This window comes from Panthera leo, chromosome B3 (assembly GCF_018350215.1).
Source record: "Panthera leo isolate Ple1 chromosome B3, P.leo_Ple1_pat1.1, whole genome shotgun sequence".
NCBI lineage: Eukaryota > Metazoa > Chordata > Mammalia > Carnivora > Felidae > Panthera > Panthera leo.
The window spans coordinates 77,718,068-77,736,732 of record NC_056684.1 but is presented as its reverse complement, the minus strand read 5'-3'; positions in this window follow the sequence as shown (position 1 = coordinate 77,736,732).

Below are 18,665 nucleotides of genomic sequence, written 5' to 3'. Positions count from 1 at the left end.
ACATCATCAGGCCAAAGAAGAAAAATTATATGATCATATCAATTGATGAAGAAAAAGCACTTTACAAAATTCAGCACTCATTTATGATTAAAAACGTTTAGGAAATTAAGAATTTCTTAGGAAGCATCCAGAATTTGACACAGCATATTCAAAACAACTTACAGCAAACTTCATACATAATATTGAAGGATTGGATGCTTTTCTTCTGACATAAGGAGGAAGGCCCAAAATAAGGCCAGAGAAGCTGCATTCAATGTTTCTATTCACTATCACACTGGAAGTCCTAGCTACTACCTAAGAAAAATAAATAAAAGTTAAAAGATTCAAAAAAGAAATGGAACTTCCCCTATTCTCAGAAGACATGATTGTACATGTAGAAGATTCCAGTAAAGCAATAAACAATTTCCTGAAAGGGCTAAACAAGTATACAGGGTCTCAATATGCAAGGTTATTGCACAAAACCCAATTTACTATGTAATTGGAATTTGAGCTTCTGTGTCATATATATAGTACAATAACACAAATATTATATACTTAGATGTAAATCTAAGGTTAATATGCAGAAAACTATAAAACGCTGATAAAATAAATCAAAGAGCTACATAAATGGGAAGTATTTCATGTCTATGAATTAAACGTCTCAATTTTGTGAAGATATCAATTCTTTTCAACTTGATCTACAGATTTAACAATGATTCAATGACTTATGGATTTCCAATAAAAATCTCAGTGACCTAGTTTGTAGACATGGACAAACTGATTCTAGATTTTAAATATAAAAGCAACAGATCTTGAATAACAAATACACTACTAAAGAAGAAAAAGGGAAGGAAGAGGAGGGGAAAGAAGGTGGTAGCTGCTGAAAAACTCACACGATTTAATTTCTAAATGAAATATAAAGCTACAGTCATCAAGGTGGCACTGTCTGGGTTAAAGGATAGACACATGGATGAAAGGAACATAACAGAGAGATCAGAATAAGACTTACACAATTATATTGTCAACTATCTTTGACAAAACAGCAAAGGCAATTCAATGGAGAAAAGAGTCTTTTTAACAAGAACTCTGAATAACTGGACATCTGTATGCAAAAAAATAATGAACCTAGACACAAATGCCCAATTTGTAAAAACTAACTCAAAATGAATTATACCAAAATATAAAAATTCAAAATTATAATACTCCTAAAAGTGGGACACAGTTTATGTGCTGTGACCTAGGGTTTAGGGCACAAGTTTTAGGTATAACATCAAAGCACAATTTATTTATGTTTTTATTTTTAATTTTTAATTTTTTTTCAAGGTTTTTTATTTGAAAGAGAAAGAAAACATGAGTAGGAGAGGGGTAGAGAGACTGGGGGGCGGGGGCGAGAGAGAATCCTAAGCAGGCTCTGCACTATCAGTAGGGAGCTCAATGCAGGTCTCAAACTCACAAACGGTGAGATCGTGACATAAGCCAAAGTCGCTTAACTGACTGAGCCACCCAGGCATCCCAAACACAATTTATATAATAAAAATTGATCATTGGAATTATATTCAAGTTTAAAAAAAACAAAACAAACCTTCTGTTTCATGAAAGAAACTGCTAAGGGAGTAGAAAGACAAATCATTCAATGGGCGAAAATATTCGCAGAACATACCTGATTAAAGTTGTGTATCTAAAATATACAAGGAACTGTTACAACTCATCAAAACAACCAATTTCAAAACGGACAACAGGGGCACATGTTCCACTCTTGCTTTTTGCTCAGATCATAATCTCAGTGTTCGTGAGATTGAGTCCCATCTCAGGCTCTGCAGTAGGTGCAGAGTATGCTTGGGATTCTCTCTCTCTCTCTCTCTCTCTCTCTCATTCTCTCCCTCTGCCCCTCCTCAACTCTGCTTCTCTGTCTCCGTCTGTCTCTCTCTCAATAAGTAAGCATTGAAAATAATAAAAAATAAAATAAAAATGGGTAACAGTTCTGAATATACACCCTACAAAGCAACATACACAAATGGCAAATAAGCACATGCAAAGATGCTAATTATCATTTTCCATTAGGGAACTGCTAATTAAACAAACAAAAATAACACTCCACATTATTGGAAAGGCTAAAAAACTGGACAACACTGAGTGCTGACAAAGACATAGCACAAAAGGAACTCTCTCACATGCCAGTAGCAATGCAAACTGGTACAAACCCGTTAATGACAGTTTGGCAGTTTCTTACAAAGCTAAACATAGGCTTGCCAAGTTATCCAGGAATCATACTGCTGGATGTTTATCCAACTTATCTGAAAGCTTATGTTCACACAAAACAAGCACATAAATGTTTCTAACGGCTTGATTTATAGTCATTTTATTTTTTTAAGTTAATTTATTTATTTTGAGACAGAGAGAGCGAGTACATATACAAGCAAGTCGGGTAGGGGCAAAGAGAAAGGGAGAGAGAGAACCCCAATCAGAATCAGCAATGTCAGCGCAGCCCCTGTAGGGAGCTTGAACTCACAAACCATGAGATCATGACAGGAGCTGAAACCAAGAGTATGACACTTCACTGGCTAAGCCACCCAGGGGCCTCTCTAGTCACGTTCAACTGGAAGCAACAAAAATGTCCTTCAACAGGTACATGGATAAACAAACTGTGGTACATTTATACAACAGCATATTGTTTCGAAATTTAAAAATAAAAAATCATTTAAAAATTAAAAAAAAATTGTTGTGAACCTAAAAATACTCTAAAAATTAAATTAAAAATTTAAAAATATAAAGTATTTTATTCCAAAAAATAAAAAATGAAGTATCAAGCCATGAGAAGACATGGATGAATTTTTAAAAAACTTTTTAATGTTTATTTATTTTTTGAGAAAAAGACTGACAGAGTGTGAGCAGGAGAGGGGCAGAGAGAAAGAGGAAGACACAGAATCTAAAGCAGGCTCCAGGCTCCGAGATGTCAGCACAGAGCCCAACGCAAGGCTCGAACCCATGAACCCACGAACGTGAGATCATAACCCGTACGGAAGTCGGACGCTCAACCGACTGAGCTACCCAGGCGCTCCAAACATGGATTACTCTTAAGTGAATATTGCTAAGTGGTTGAAGCCAGTCTGTTAAAGGTACATAATACATGATTTCAAATATATAATACTATGAAAACAGAAAATGTATAGAGAAAGTCAAAATACTAGTGATTGCCAGGAAATTAGGGAGAAGGAATTAATAGATGCTAACTCAGGAGATTTTTCAGGAAATCAAACTATTAAGTATGATACCCTACCTGTTTATATAACACTATGCATTTCTGGAAAACAAAACACACACACCAAGAATGAACTTTAATTACTGCAAGTAAAAAAAAACAAACTTTTTTTTGGGTGATGGGGCATATCAGCATGAAATTCATGATGTTACCAATAATCTAACTGTCTTAGAAATGTGTGAAACAACCTCACTAAAGGGGGTGGAAGGAGAGGTGGTATTCCATGCAACCTTGAAAATGACTAAAATCAACAAGACTAAAAAGCAAAGGAACTGCTCATAAGCACTGCATTCTATGTGATAAACTTGTTTTCTACAAGAGTACAGACAATTCTGAAACTGCTATATATGTATACTTGAGCTGAAAATTCAGTAAATGAATGATGATCATGGGAGCCAGGTTTTCCCTATTGGAATGGGAGCTTATAGACAGGCAAGGGGAGAAGCCTAGAATGATTCGTGTGGTAATGGATTAAAACTGAATAATTACTATGAACTCATACTTAATATAAACCCTGAAGGGTACATAGAAAAACATTTATAAAAAAATACATATATGTGTATGTATATATATATATATGTGTGTGTGTGTGTGTGTGCATATATGTGTATATATATATGTATATATATATGTATGTACACACACACACACACACACATATATATATATATATATATATATATATATATATATATATATATATATATATATATAAAGTTAGTAGACCCGCACATATTTCCTTCCTCTGTCCACTGGGAAAACCTAGAAGGAAGGAAAGATATCTCAGCAGCAACAAGTATACCAAACATCCCGATCTTGGTTTTGAATACCATGTTCCAATTACAGGAATCAAAAGTCTCTGGAGAAAGAACTATTTCTAGGGTGGGGCAAGAAATTTACAACATGAAGTAGAGCCTTTTATAGTAGCAGAAAATATGGAAGTGCTACAAAAAACCAACCAACCAACCAACCAACCAACCAACCAAATAAACAAGCAAAAAAACACCTACAATTATGGGGCTAGTTTAAGGGACACAGAATTCAAATCAAAGAGTTCAACATTTGATGACCACAGCTGGAATAATTTAAGAGACAAAAATAAACAAAGTAATATTGGATTATAACCCTAAATATAAAACTATTCTCTATGAGGCCATACTTATGCAAATTAATTAAAGAAATTAATAAATTGGGAGAAGGAAAAAAATCTCACATGCAGAGGTATTCCAAATAATTTATGTTGACACTCTGTTCTCATGGAAGTGGAACACAACTCCTTTAAACGTGTGTGAGAAACGCTTAATGACTTCCTTCCAAAGAATGTAGCACAGAAAGGGAGAACAAGAGGAATTTCACAAGGGATAATTCTGACAAATGCGACCCTTAGTCAATATACGCAGTCAATATGATAAGAATGACACTTTCCCTCGATAGTCTTCCTCCCAAATACCAATAACCTGAATCTAAAATTAAGAAAGAGATCAGATAATCCCAATGGAAAGAGATTCTGCATTTAATAAAACACCTGACTGTAACTCTTCAAAATTTCCTTAAAAATCCTCAAAAACTTAGAAATTGTCACAGACCAGAACAGACTAAGAGACACAATGACTAAATTTAATAGTACCCAGGATGGGATATATGATACTAGAAAGATTTTATCAGGTTAAAAAAAAAAAGTAAATCTGAATAGAGACCTCAGTTAATAATAATGTATCAATATGGATTCATTAATTTTGATCAGTGTACTATATTAAGATTCAAATAATGGAGGATGTGGAGTATTTGGGAAGCTCGCAACATTTTTGTAAATTTAAAATTATGGTAAAACAGGAATTTTATTTAAAATATAGAAATAAAATGATCAAAATTATGCAAGGAACACAAAAAATTCTGCCATCAGACTGGGAACTTCAAAAAATTTTTCTTGATAAATTACAGATCAGTAAAAAAAGTATTAGGAATATAGAATATTTGAACAAAACTATTAATATGGAGAATATGTAGAAGTTTGTATCCAGAGGTTGATAAATCCATGTTCTCCTCTAGGGCATATGGAATGATTAAAAATTGACCATGTACTAGTCCATGAGGCAACTCCAACATTTATCAAGGAATTAATATCATTTATACCAAAACACTGACTATAATGTAACTATTAAATCAGTAACTAGAAAAAAAAAAAAGCACACAAATAACTGTCACATTAGGTATTATACTGAGAATTATACAATAATAAACACAATGAGTAGAAGATTTGAATTCTTCCAAAGAACGCTACAAATGGCCAACAAGTGCATGATACTATGTTCAGCCTCATTAATCCTCATGGAAATGTAAACCAAAATCACACTGAAATATCACCTCCCACTTGTTAAGAGGGCTATTATCAAAAAACAAAAAAACAAAAAACAAGAAATAACAAGTGTTGGTGACGATGTGGAGAAAACAGAACCCTTGTGCTCTGTTGGTAACAATGTAAATTGGTGCATCCACTGTGGGAAACAGTATGGAGGTTCCTCAAAATGTTAAAAATAGGACTACCATACAATCCAGCATTCCACTTTTAGGTATTTATCTGAAAAAAATAAAAACCCTAACTCAAAAAGATATATGCAACCCCATGTTCACTGTACCACTATTTACAGCAACCAAAATATGAAAACAATCGAAGTGTCCCTCATTGGGTGAAGGGGTAAAGTGTTGTGTGTGTGTATTCATGTGTGGATGAATACACACACACATACACACATGTATACATACATATGTACAATGGAGTATTATGCAGCAATAAAAAGTAACATTGTGCCATTTGTGACAACATGGACAGAGATTGAGGGCATTATGCTAAGTGAAATGAGTCTGACAGAGCATGACAAATACCCTATTATCTCCCTTATATGGGGGGAAAAAAGTTCACAGATGCAGAGAACAGCTTGGCGGTTGCCAGAAGTGGGGAGTGTTGGTGGGGAGAAATTGCTGAAGGGGGCCAAATTAAAAAAAAAAAATACTGATATGACATACCTATTTAAACTGTTACTTGAGACACTAGAATTTGTTCTAAAATAGTCAAGTCTAAAGAGTCGAGAAAAGGAGCAGAGAAATCATGAGGCTATTTTATCACTGGAGATCAGACCAGTCGAGGTGGTACCTATCGAGGTGATAGGCAGTGGTTACACTGAGACATATCTAAAAAGGTAGACTTAACTTCACCTGCTGATTGACTGGGTAGGAGGTATAATAAGATTATCAGATTAAGACTGACTTTGGTTTTTAACCTAATTTAACTGATGAATGGTGGTACCAGTTACTGGGAGGAAAAAGATCCTGGGATGAATCAGGATTGGCATGAGTTGTGACTAGAAATCAAGAGTTCTACTGTAACACATGCCAAACTTGAGATGCCTATTACGTGTCCACCGTAGATACTGATAAGCAAGTTGAATATATGCATCTCGTGCTCGTGGTCCACAGCAATGGTTGGTACTAGAACAAGCAACAGATCTTTTTGAGTCTTCTAAGCTTTCTCTTTTAAATCTATAGTGAGAAAATGATTTTGAAAGATGAGTTTTATGACAGGAATGTCTTTTCTAAATGCCAGTCATTTCCTTTGCACACTTTTAATCTAGTTTTACTCTAAAGTAAGAAGAGTTAAGTCATTCAAGATTGGTTCCCTGCCAGCTAAATTCCCAGAAAGAGTTGGCCTTCCGTAAAACCTAATGGAGTCTGGTTATGACTCACAACTCGGACACTAGGTTCTGACCATGTCAGGAGAAAGCCTTTTGAACTTGAAAAAGATTGCTTTAAAGAAGAAGACAGAGATATCTGTATTGCAATTTTAAGACCCATTTAACTCCTACTTTACTATCCAGTAAGAGGATAATGGTATGAGTAAAGATAAAGGCACTTATAGAAAAATGTAGTACAGATTTTCAAAGCCTCAGTTTTAGTGCTTAAAATTTTGATCTCATTTATAAATTGTTCCCACATGAACTTTATTCAGATACCCCTAAGGTACCATGTCATTTCAAGTAACCTCCAGTAGACTGTTCAAGAGTAATTTTTTTTTTTTCAAAATAACTCCAGAGGCTAAAGCTTTTTCTCCCTGGGAATGATGCCAGTTCATGAATTTGACCCATGAATTCTGGCGTCTGTCCACCCTTTATAGACATGGTCCAATCAATGTAGGAAGGCAGTGCCCTAAAGAAACAATTTTATATGGTTTGGTTCTATGAAAAAACACTACGTAACCAAATCTGCAGCCCTAAAATGATTTAGTTGAGGGACCATTTGCAAATGAGATTTGGTCTACAAAAGTGTTTTTGGCAAACCATTTAATAAATTTGCTTAGGGGGCGCCTAGGTGGCGCAGTCGGTTGGGCGTCCGACTTCAGCCAGGTCACGATCTCGCAGTCCGTGAGTTCGAGCCCCGCGTCAGGCTCTGGGCTGATGGCTCAGAGCCTGGAGTCTGTTTCCGATTCTGTGTCTCCCTCTCTCTCTGCCCCTCCCCCGTTCATGCTCTGTCTCTCTCTGTCCCAAAAATAAATAAATGTTAAAAAAATAAATAAATAAATAAATTTGCTTAGTTGCCAACAGGTAAAGATTCAACTATTTCTCACCAAGTGTGGATTGACTTTTAGTTTAAAGAGAAAAGATAGCAAAACTGGACATGTATTCCTTCATAGCAACAAAATATATTTCACAGCAATTTCTCCTTTACCTATGGCAGGAAATATTAAGTTCAGTACTATCTCTATAACTCCCTATTAAACTCAATCAATTTACTTCTTTACACTACCCGCCTGACACTTTTAAGCATATAAATTTGTAGACCCTTGACATATACCCTTACTTACATTTTAGTGAAGTTCTGTGCAATTTTTAGCCAAGTCCTAATGATAAATCAAAATCCTAAGCTGAGTTCAATGGCATGGTACATCCCATTGTTCTTTCAAGTTTCTAACAGGAATTTAGTCTGTACCATATTCTCATAGCCTCATTTATGTTTATCACAGGTTCTACAGTAGCTGGTAGATACTCCAGGGTACTAAGTCTTGTGGTGAATTTGTTTAGCAGTCTTGACCTATTTGGACAATGTGTGACAAAGACTTTTCAACTATCAAAAGCAGCACTTTTTTTCCTGATAAAATTTGTTATTTGAGATGTCAGTAAAAAACAGAAACAAAACCAAAACCAAAATTAAACAAACAAAAAAAAACCAAATAAAAACAAACCAAACAATAACAAAAAGGCTAAAACCAAAAACCAGCCTCCATTTCAAAAGTGAGGTTTTTATATTTACTAAATTTAATATCTTTTCATAGAGTCACCCTGATATTTGATCTGAATCATCTTGTTCTAGACCTTGTTATTACCAAAATATATTTATTTCTGAAATAATTATGACTCTTATCATCACCAACCCTATGAAATCTCTTGGACTTTTCATTTGTATTTCCAAGAACAACAATAGCATGTATCTAATCAACCCACACTCTTTTTTACCTTGAGTCTTCCAGTTGGGAAGTCACTGTCAAAGATAAAACTTAGCTGTAGTCTAACGTTACATTTAATCTATAAGGTAGCTGGAGCACTACTTATGAGGTGCTAAATCCTGACATTAGCCCCTCAAACAGAACTTTAATTAATCACAGGGTCCTTTTTCTAGCTTACAGACACACTCAAAAAACCACATGTTTCAAATATATCTTAAAGATTAATGTAGATATGAACAGGTTTTAACGGTCTAACTTGTATGCTTAGCACCCCAGAAAAAGTTTCCTAGATGTCATATCTAAACTTAGTGTCTTCTCCCAAAGTAACATTCATGACAGCTACTCACCTATTCCATTTTTGGTCAACCATGAAATCTTCTCCCCACCTCTGGACACTTCTTATTTTTACCTCCTCTATTCTTCATGTTGTGCTGGCTTCAGACTTCTCCCCACCACCAGTTTTACCAGAACACTGTACTATGACAGAAGAGTGTGCTGTGTTCTGTATCACCAGGTCTTATCCTCCTGTAATTGATACTTGGCCCAAGGGCAAACAATTTAAGTTCTGGGACCACATCAGTTGACCATGAGAAAAGAACTGCTAGGATCATTACATATATAAAAGATTCACATAGGAATCAGATGGTAAGAAAAAGACCATGTTGTAAGGCAGTAAAATTATGAAAAAAAAATGACACCAATTACTAAATAAAAGAAAGTTGACCATAAAGACAAGGAAAAAACTCAATATAGGTAATTAGAAGAAGTTGGTTTACTTTTTGTAAATTTGTCTGTATTTTTGAGTTTGTAGTTTTATCCTATACGTGTCCTTCCAGTTGTAGATGGAAAAATATTTTGAGATGTTGGTACTTCTGTTTTATGCTTCTCTTTCCCTCACCTCTATTCAAGCAAATATACAACTCTGTGCACATTACTTCAAGAGAAGTACGAGTCTCAATAGGGTAGAAAGAATATAGAGCTTAGAAGTATATGTGCTTTTTCTGTTTGTTTTCTGTTACCCAAACTATTAAGAGAACTTAGTAAGTTTGTTAGAGGAGTTAAGGGGAAAGGGATATATGGGCATGAGTGAAGCATGTTAGTCATGAAAACAAAATGTGTGTTTACCAAAAAAAAAGTGAAATAAAATAAATCTACCTCTTCTATTACTCCAGGTTGTACAGATAGGGGGGCAGGGAGGGGAGAGGAAAGACAGAGAAGTAAGCTTGTTCCTTGGTTTATAGATGGCTGTCTTCTGTGTTCATACTGTATTCTCTGTGTCTGTGTCCTAATCTTCTAAGGATATCAGTCGTATTGGTCCATTATATGATCTCATTTTAATTACCCTTTAAAGGCCCCATCTCTGAGTATAGTCACACTCTGTGGAACTGGAGGTTAGAACTTCAACATATAAATTAGAGGGTAGACAATTAAGTCCCACCCCCCCCCCAAAAAAAAAAGAAGAGGTAAGAGGTCCATGGATCTTAAGAGTAGAGGAGCATGTATACTGAAAATGGACAGTGCCACCAGGGAATTTGTAGAGTAAGAAGCAGACAGAATACAACTATATGCTATCTCTTGACAGACAAGTGCATAGGTACAAAATAGTCTTCTGCCCTAAGAATGGTTTGCAATCAGCAGAAAAAGATCTGAAGGGATCTAAGCATCAGTGACATGGATTTGCTATAATAACTAGATGACAGATGACTGAAGGCCCGATCGGTCCCCTTTCTCCCAAATCTTGACACTACAGGGGAATCCTGGACCATGACATCAACTTGGGGGACAGAACTGATGTTATAAAAATAAGTTATATTTCCCCCCAAGCAAAAAGGCCGCACAGAATCAAAGTTGTTTTTAGAAAATAAAGACAGTTGTAATACTTTTATACCTAAGTTTACGGACTAAAATTAAAACCTGCTATCATAATAGATTCATTTAATATTTTCAAGTAACTTGCGTAGGCCTCTATCCTTATGATAAGAGAAGTCTGCAACAGAAAATAAAACTTACTAAAAGTTGCTGACCATGTACAGTGAAGTATATAATCAGGAGATACCCCTCTCAATCCTGTGCTGCTATATACAGGATAGTAATTAAACTGTCCAACTATAGTGTAAGGATCACATGCACACTGAGTGTAAGGTTCTAAAGGACCTTGTAGCTAATGTTCGAGAGAAGTTCCAAGAGAATAAGGCATGCACTGGTGAGAAAAGGATTAACTGCAATCCATGTTGCCTGCTGGAAGCAGATAAGAAAAGGCAGAGATAGCTTCTGACTCTGTTTTTGGAAACATTTACTGCTTGTAGGCAAATTCTGAAATCATTAAAAACTCATTATGCACATTACTGAATTCAAACAAATTTCCACCTCTGTTGCAATGGTTAAGAATGAATTCCTGGTATGTTGAAGGCTAGAATTTGGTATAGAGTTTTGCAGGAGGGGCTGGACCCTCCACCAAACTCCAACCTTTTTGAAACCTTTCTATCCTATCTTTTGTACTAGGAAGGAGGATCAGAGTGAATGAAAACCCCCTTTTTTCACTCCAATTCAGCAACCTGCCAATCGCTGATAAATATAGTTATTTCCAACTTTATGGATTAAGGCCTAAGGCTCGAATGTAGTGTGAGCCAAAGAGCAGTAGTCAAATGTAAATAAAGGCTCTTTGATGCTGTGTCTCCAGATCCCACCCTTAAGAATCATAGATTATTCACCATTATTAGGAAGATGGATTTTTGAGGACTGGGTTGTCCCAAAGCAACACAAAATTTGCAGGTGTAAGAATCCAGGCCCCTTCATAGCAGGTAAGCCTCGCTGGTGAAATGAACATGTTTATGTGATGCCTAGTTTAATATCCCAAAAGAATGACTCAAATCGCCACCATATCTTAGATGCTCAGCAATTTCTTGACCAGATTATAAGAGATGTTTTCAGCAGTCAAAAGTCTTTGGGCTAGAGAGTCCCCTTGAAGAAAGTCATTCCCTCAAGAAAGTAGAATGTGGGAGAATTAGCACTATGGACTGAGGTACAGATTCCACTGTCACTGAATGAGACAATGATCAAGATGTTCATGCAATTCACCAGTATTAGACCGTACTTTAACATTCAGTAATGTTGATTTTAACACTATTAAATGGGCAATTACCTTGCAGGGCAAGTTATTGTCCTTTGGAACAAAAATTCAGAAGGTATTATTTTCTAAATGTCATTAGGCTTTACTTAAAAGGTATATTAGTAGCGGTTAAAATTGTAGTTTAAGAATACCCTTAGGCAAGGGACACCTGGGTGGCTCAGTTGGTTGTGTCCAATTCTGGATTTTGGCAGAAGTCATGATCTTATGAGTTTGTGGGTTTGACCCTCATGTGGAGCTCTACACTGGCAGTAGGGAGCCCGCTCACTCTCTCTCTCTGCCCCTACCTTGTACGTGCTCTCTCTCTCTCTCTCTCAAAATAAACAAGACTTAAAAAAACAAAAAAAGAATAACCTTAGACAAGGTGTGGAGAATATAACAGAAAGTAGTACCAGAAAAAGAAGATACATAGGCAGCCTCTGGAGAGTGTGGATCCACATGATACAGATATTCATGAAGCCTGTGACTCTGTCTCTGATACCATCATAGCATTAGTCTTGGACCTTTTCTCTTTGAGGAAGAGAGTGAATTTCAGTGGTAGGTAGGTCTTGTTGAGAAAGGATATATATGGTTTTTGTTTTGTTTTGTTTTGTTTTGGTGAGGCAGATATGCGTACATGGACAGAACAAAGGAGCATCAATGTTTAGCTGGCTTACGTGTCTTCAAAGGGATTCATCACTTGCCTGCTTCCCCTGATGCTTAAACAAATATATTCTTCATATAACTGAGTCTCCCCCAGGCTACAGTTGATCTGTCTACAGGTTGGGTACGTGAACTATGGACAGTCAACTTACTACATTGCTGTGTGACTTCTTTGTGTAAATTTTGCCAACATGAGGTCGGTTAGCCAGATTCTTTCTTCTGACTTTGGGCTTGTGTTACTAAGAACTTATCAGTAGCAGAAGACTGAGATAAGATTATGATGTAGAAAGGGTACCAGAAAAAACAACCACCACCACCACAACAAAAACTGAATGCAGCTATAGAAAGCTATGTGAAGCCAAATACAAGAGAACACAATATGGGTGTTAATACAGAGTACCAATTGGTATAAAGAGGATAATGTAACAGAGACACTGGAGAGACTAGGCCACACAATCGCTGAGTTACTCGGGTCTCCAGTGCTATTTCTGGTCCACGTGTTTCACTTGGAATAACTACTTTCCCCTGTCTCCACCCATCTTTCTTGAGGTAGTTTTTATTCTCCTTGCTTCTGATCTATTCTAAAACCAAAAGCATAGTTAATAATCTGGCTTTTTCCTCATGTAACCATGAGAAATGTATTTAGTATGTATGTATACAGTATATAGTCAATGTATAGAGTAAATGTATCTTCATGTCAATATATACTTATTTACTACTCATTCAATGTTGGCTTCTCATCCAAACTTGATGCTGAAAATATTTCTAATTTAAATTTGTGGAGCTGAAAGAAAATGGTCTATATCCAACAGTAAAATTATACACTGAATGGAAGTATAACATTTAAAAGGAAACAACAGATGAGGAGTCCAACGATCAAAAGGAGTATATTATAGAAGAGATGATCTGGAAAGTACTTATGGACTCAAGTCTTTACTGTTGAGCAACATTATAATAAATCAAGCAAGTTTTCACAAAGATGCAAATGTAACCCTCTACTTAGCACTATGATTTCATGAGACAGACCCATGGGTCAAATTCCATTGTGAGAGATGTCATATTTCAATAAAACACATCAATCAGAAAGTCTGAGGATGGAGTCTATATATAATAAAAATATCAGTGCTGTGCTGACAGAGATGAATCTAGTGTTTGGTGGAAATACTTATGTTAGAATAGAAAGAAAATAGGAGTATAGCTTTAGGAGAACATGATATAGAACACTTCACCAGATGAAACGTATGGATGATTATCTCCTAATTAGTATAACAAAATCTCAATAGACGGCATATCGACATTACATTAGTATTCAACTTCTAAAGACAATTATTAAGTTAGGTAATATTATGATTAGAGTTATATTAGCAAAAGTAAAACAGGTGTGTATTTTTTAAACTGCCATTGATTACAACTTTTTTTTTTTGTAACATTTATTCATTTTTTGAGATACAAAGACAGCATGAGGAGGAGCAGAGAGGGAGATACAGAATCCAAAGCAGGCTCCAGGCTCTGAGCTGTCAGCACAGAGGCCGATGTAGGGCTCAAACCCATGAACCAGGAGATCATGACCTAAGCTGAAGTCGGATGCTTAACCGACTGAGCCACCCAGGTGCCCTGATCACAACTTACTTTCTAAGATATAGTTAGCAGTGAGAAAACCTGTAAATCTCAATTTTTAATAAAATTCAGAAAAATTTCTTGGTAAATTAGAAAATAGAATGCTGATCATAATCATGAAATTTTAATCATATTAAGTTAGTAAAGGATCTGTGAGCTTGATAGGGTATTTCACCTCCACTGTAGGAAAGCAGATTTAATATAGCATTTGTGATTGTAAAGGCGTAATGCACAAAAGTCCTCTGGGGAGTCTCAAAAATAGATTTCTAGGACTACATTTAAAAAGAGCATTAGGGAAATAAATGAGAAATAAACAAAATGAAAAAAAATAATAGGCAATTCCCTGAACTTAAAAGTATATGATGATTTTTTTTCAATGTACATATAGGCAAAGGAGAATCAAAGACCAACAAGGAGTGTTTAGAGTTTGTTCTTATGGAAAAAAAAAGCTGAAATAATCTATGGACAGTAACACAGTGCTTTTTAAAAAAGCAGTGTCCAGGAGCACCTCCTGGTTGGCTCAGTCAGTGAAGCATTTGACTCCTGATTTTGGCTTAAGTCATGATCTCCTGGTTCAGGAGTTCCAGCCCCACATCAGTCTCTGTGCTGACAGTGTAGAGCCTGCTTGAGATATTCTCTCTCTCTCTCTCTCTCTCTCTCTCTCTGTCTCCCCCCCCCCCGCCCTTCTCCTGCTTGTGTTCTCTCTCTCAAAATAAGTAAACCTTAAAAAATTAATTAATTGATTAAAAAGCCGTGTCCAAGGCAAAAGGACAAATAAGGGTAAGAATCACTTCTTGTGATGAGATCCAGATAACCGGTGGCAGAATGAAAAAAGAATTACCCAATACTGTTTCTGAGAGAATTTCAAAATTACAAAGGGTAGAACAAGCATGTTTCAGGAGCAATTCAACCCATGAGAAATAAATACATACTATGAAATTTCCAAACTGACTGCAGATTCAGATGGGCCACATCCTAGACAGAATATACCCTTATGAAAGTTAAACTACTGTCAGCCATTCTTAAGAAAAAAAAAAATTACAGAAAACAAGAGTGTTTGAAAACTGGGAGTAGAAGAAGGTTGACTTTCTTTCCAAAGTGAATAAAAAAATTGATTCTCAATACTCTAAAATAACATCTTGCTGTCAATCCCTACAAATATTTGAATGGAACTGGAAAAGTGCATGGCTGAGCAGAAAGAAAGGCAGCAGGACAGATGCAAAGTAGGCCCTGGAGAGAGAACGCCTGCCCTCAAGAACTCGCTACTCCAAACACTATCTGCCCTGGAACTGAACTCTCGTTTTAACTTTACCTTTTAAATCTGACTCCTCGTGCCCAAGTTTTCTCATCTGTAAAATGAGGAAAATAACAGCGCAGAAGTCTTAGATTTGTGGAAAACACAAATCTAGTAAAATAATCTAGCTATGGTGGCTAGAACAATGCTTTGTATGCAATGAAACATTTGACAATTGAGCCATGACTACAACTCCTGTTACTATCACCATCAGTACTACCACCGGTAATGCTACTGCTATGGTTCTCTGAAGTATTACATGTTTGGTATTAAACTGTTTTTTAAAGTAATATGCACATTCAACATCCCTATCTGGATTCAAACAAAAGCTGAAACCCGTTGTATTAGGTATCGCCGCAATGAATAGGACGTTGGATTCTGTGATTTCTGTGACCCTCCCAGTGATTAGTAAAATTGGTATATTTTTAATGACTTATTAGTAAATGTATAAATGACTCTGAAACGGATAAACGCAATGGCTGTATCTGTAATGAACTAAAGAAAATATGATCCACTCATGCTTGGAAGGGTCAAATGTGATGTATTCGGGCAGAAATTAGTGGCATCTGTTTGCCGTTCAGAATTTCACAAGTACTGAATATTACCACGTATGTGACACATTAAATGAATGTGCAATGCTCACTGGCTACAGTGATGAGAACTGTTATATACCGAATTTCTCCCTCTGTTAAGCCACAAAATATAGTTGATGATCAGTTGATCATTAAGATGCTCTTAATGAGCTTTTCAAATTTTGCAGGAGATTGAAACCAATACTGTATAGTTGATTTCCTATTTTATATACATGAAGGATGAGCAAGCTTTACATGTAAGAGTGATTTGCAGTGGATAAATGTGCATGTGTGACTATTATTCAAAACACAAAATGCTGCATTTTTTTTTAATTTTTTTTAACGTTTATTTATTTTTGAGACAGAGAGACAGAGCATGAATGGGGGAGGGGCAGAGAGAGAGGGAGACACAGAATCGGAAGCAGGCTCCAGGCTCTGAGCCATCAGCCCAGAGCCCGACGTGGGGCTCAAACTCATGGACCGTGAGATTGTGACCTGAGCTGAAGTCGGACGCTTAACCGACTGAGCCACCCAGGCGCCCCTGCATTTTTTTTATTAAAAACAAAATGTTACAGAAGCTTTTCAGCTGTGACTTGAACAAAACCTTTTTAATGGCACTTTGTGATGTTCCTGGAGCACAAGGAATCTAGGATGGTAAAATTCAGTAACACCAAAACTCATCAAGAATTCCAACACAAACAGAATATAAGCAGAATAATTGCTGTGGAGAATGAAATGTACCTAATTTGGTATCTTCGATCTCTCTAAAATTTTGGGTGGAGCATTAATATATTAAATATATTTTCAAGTAATATTGAAAAGTAGCTCTTCACAAAGAAGGGTGATCCTCAGGGGCAGGTGGGTGGCTCAGGTGTTTGAGAGTCTGACTTTTGATTTTGGCTCTGGCCATGACCCCAGGGTTGTGGGATGGAGTCCCAAGTCAGGCTCTGTGTTGAGTGTGGAGCCTGTTAAGACTCTCTCTCTCCCTCTGCCACTCTGCCCTTCTGGCACTCTCTCCAAAATTAAAATAAATGATAATAAAAAAAAGGGGTGATCTTCTTTTTTTGAGGTGGAAGCATTAGTATGCTTGGAAACATTCTCTTCTTAGAAATAATCTATAGGTAAACGGGAAAACCAGAAGTAGATATAAAAACCTCACCTTTGAAGAAACCACATCGTTAGTCCCAAAACAAAATATTCATAGGCTGCCAAATACATGGAAAATCAAATGAGCAGGGAAATGTTAGTCAAGGATGACTGCGGCTGATTTCAGACACAGATGGCTGCATGCGATTCCCCCAAGTGGAATATCCTGAGGGCCCAAACAAGCATAGTGTGCCAGGCTGTGGCAAATGTTTCCCTGGACTCTTTTGGGTATAACGAGTACAGGGGAGGTGGTGCTGAATGAGTAACACAAAGCCACAGTCTTTTTAGAATGCAGCACATCAGCAAGGTCATTTTTAGTTGGTCAACAATGAGCAACCCTACAAACGCTAATCTCATTTAGGTGAAAGAAACGAGGATTAAAAATGACTCTCTTACAGGGGCTCCTGGCTAGCTCAGTCGGTAGAGCAAATGACTCTTGATCTTTGGTTTGTGCGTTTGAGCCCCTTGTTGGGGCTACAAGTTACTTAAAAACAAAAATGACTCTTATGTACAAATATACATACACCTATGTTTACAGGAATAGTGTGGAGTACAAACCAGTGTTTATTGCTGCCAGCTATATTAGTAAGAATGCACTGTTCAATGACAGCATACTGAAAAAACAAATCTACAAAGATGATATTATCCGAGCCAAGGCTCAGAGAAGAAAAAAAAAAAAAAAACAGATAAAGAACACTTATCAGAAAAAAAATATTGGCAAGGGTGCCTGGGTGGCTCATTCAGCTAAGCATCTTACTTCGGCTCAGGTCATGATCTCATGGTTCATGGGTTGGAGTTAACAGATCAGAGCCTGGAGCCCACTTCGGATTCTCTGCCTCCCTCTCTTTCTCTCTGCCCCTCCCCCTCTCTCTTTCTAGTCTCTCTTTCTCAAAAATAAACGCTTTTTTAAAAAAGGAAAAGAAAATTATTGCCACTGAGCAAATTCCAAGTGTATACAAACATGCCACCATGAACAAAGTAGTTATGGAAAGAATATTAAGAATGAATGGAAATATTTAAGCCTTTTGCCACCTTTTAAAAATCAGGTTGTTTTTGTTTTTTGTTCTTGGGTATAGGAATTCTATATATATTTTGGATATTAACCCCTTGTCAGATTATGATTTGCAAATATTTTCTCCCATGCTGTAACTTGCCTTTTTACTCTGTTGATTATGTTCCTTGATGCATGAAAGTTTTTAATCTTCATGAAATCTTTTTTCTTTTTATGCTTATATATCGTGTATCACATCCAAGAAATCATTGTCAAATCCAATGTTGTAAACATTTTACCCTGTATTTCCTTATATAAACTTTATAGTGTTAGTTCTTTGGATCTTTGATCCATGTGAAATCATTTTTGTATAGAAGGGTTTAATTTTATTTTAGTGCATGTGGATATCCATTCATGGATATCCATGTTGGACATTTGTTGAAGAGACTGTCCTTTCTCTGCTGAATGGTCTTCAGACTCTTGTTGAAAATAATTTGGCCACATATATTAGGGTTCATTTCTGGGCTATTCTATTCATTAATCT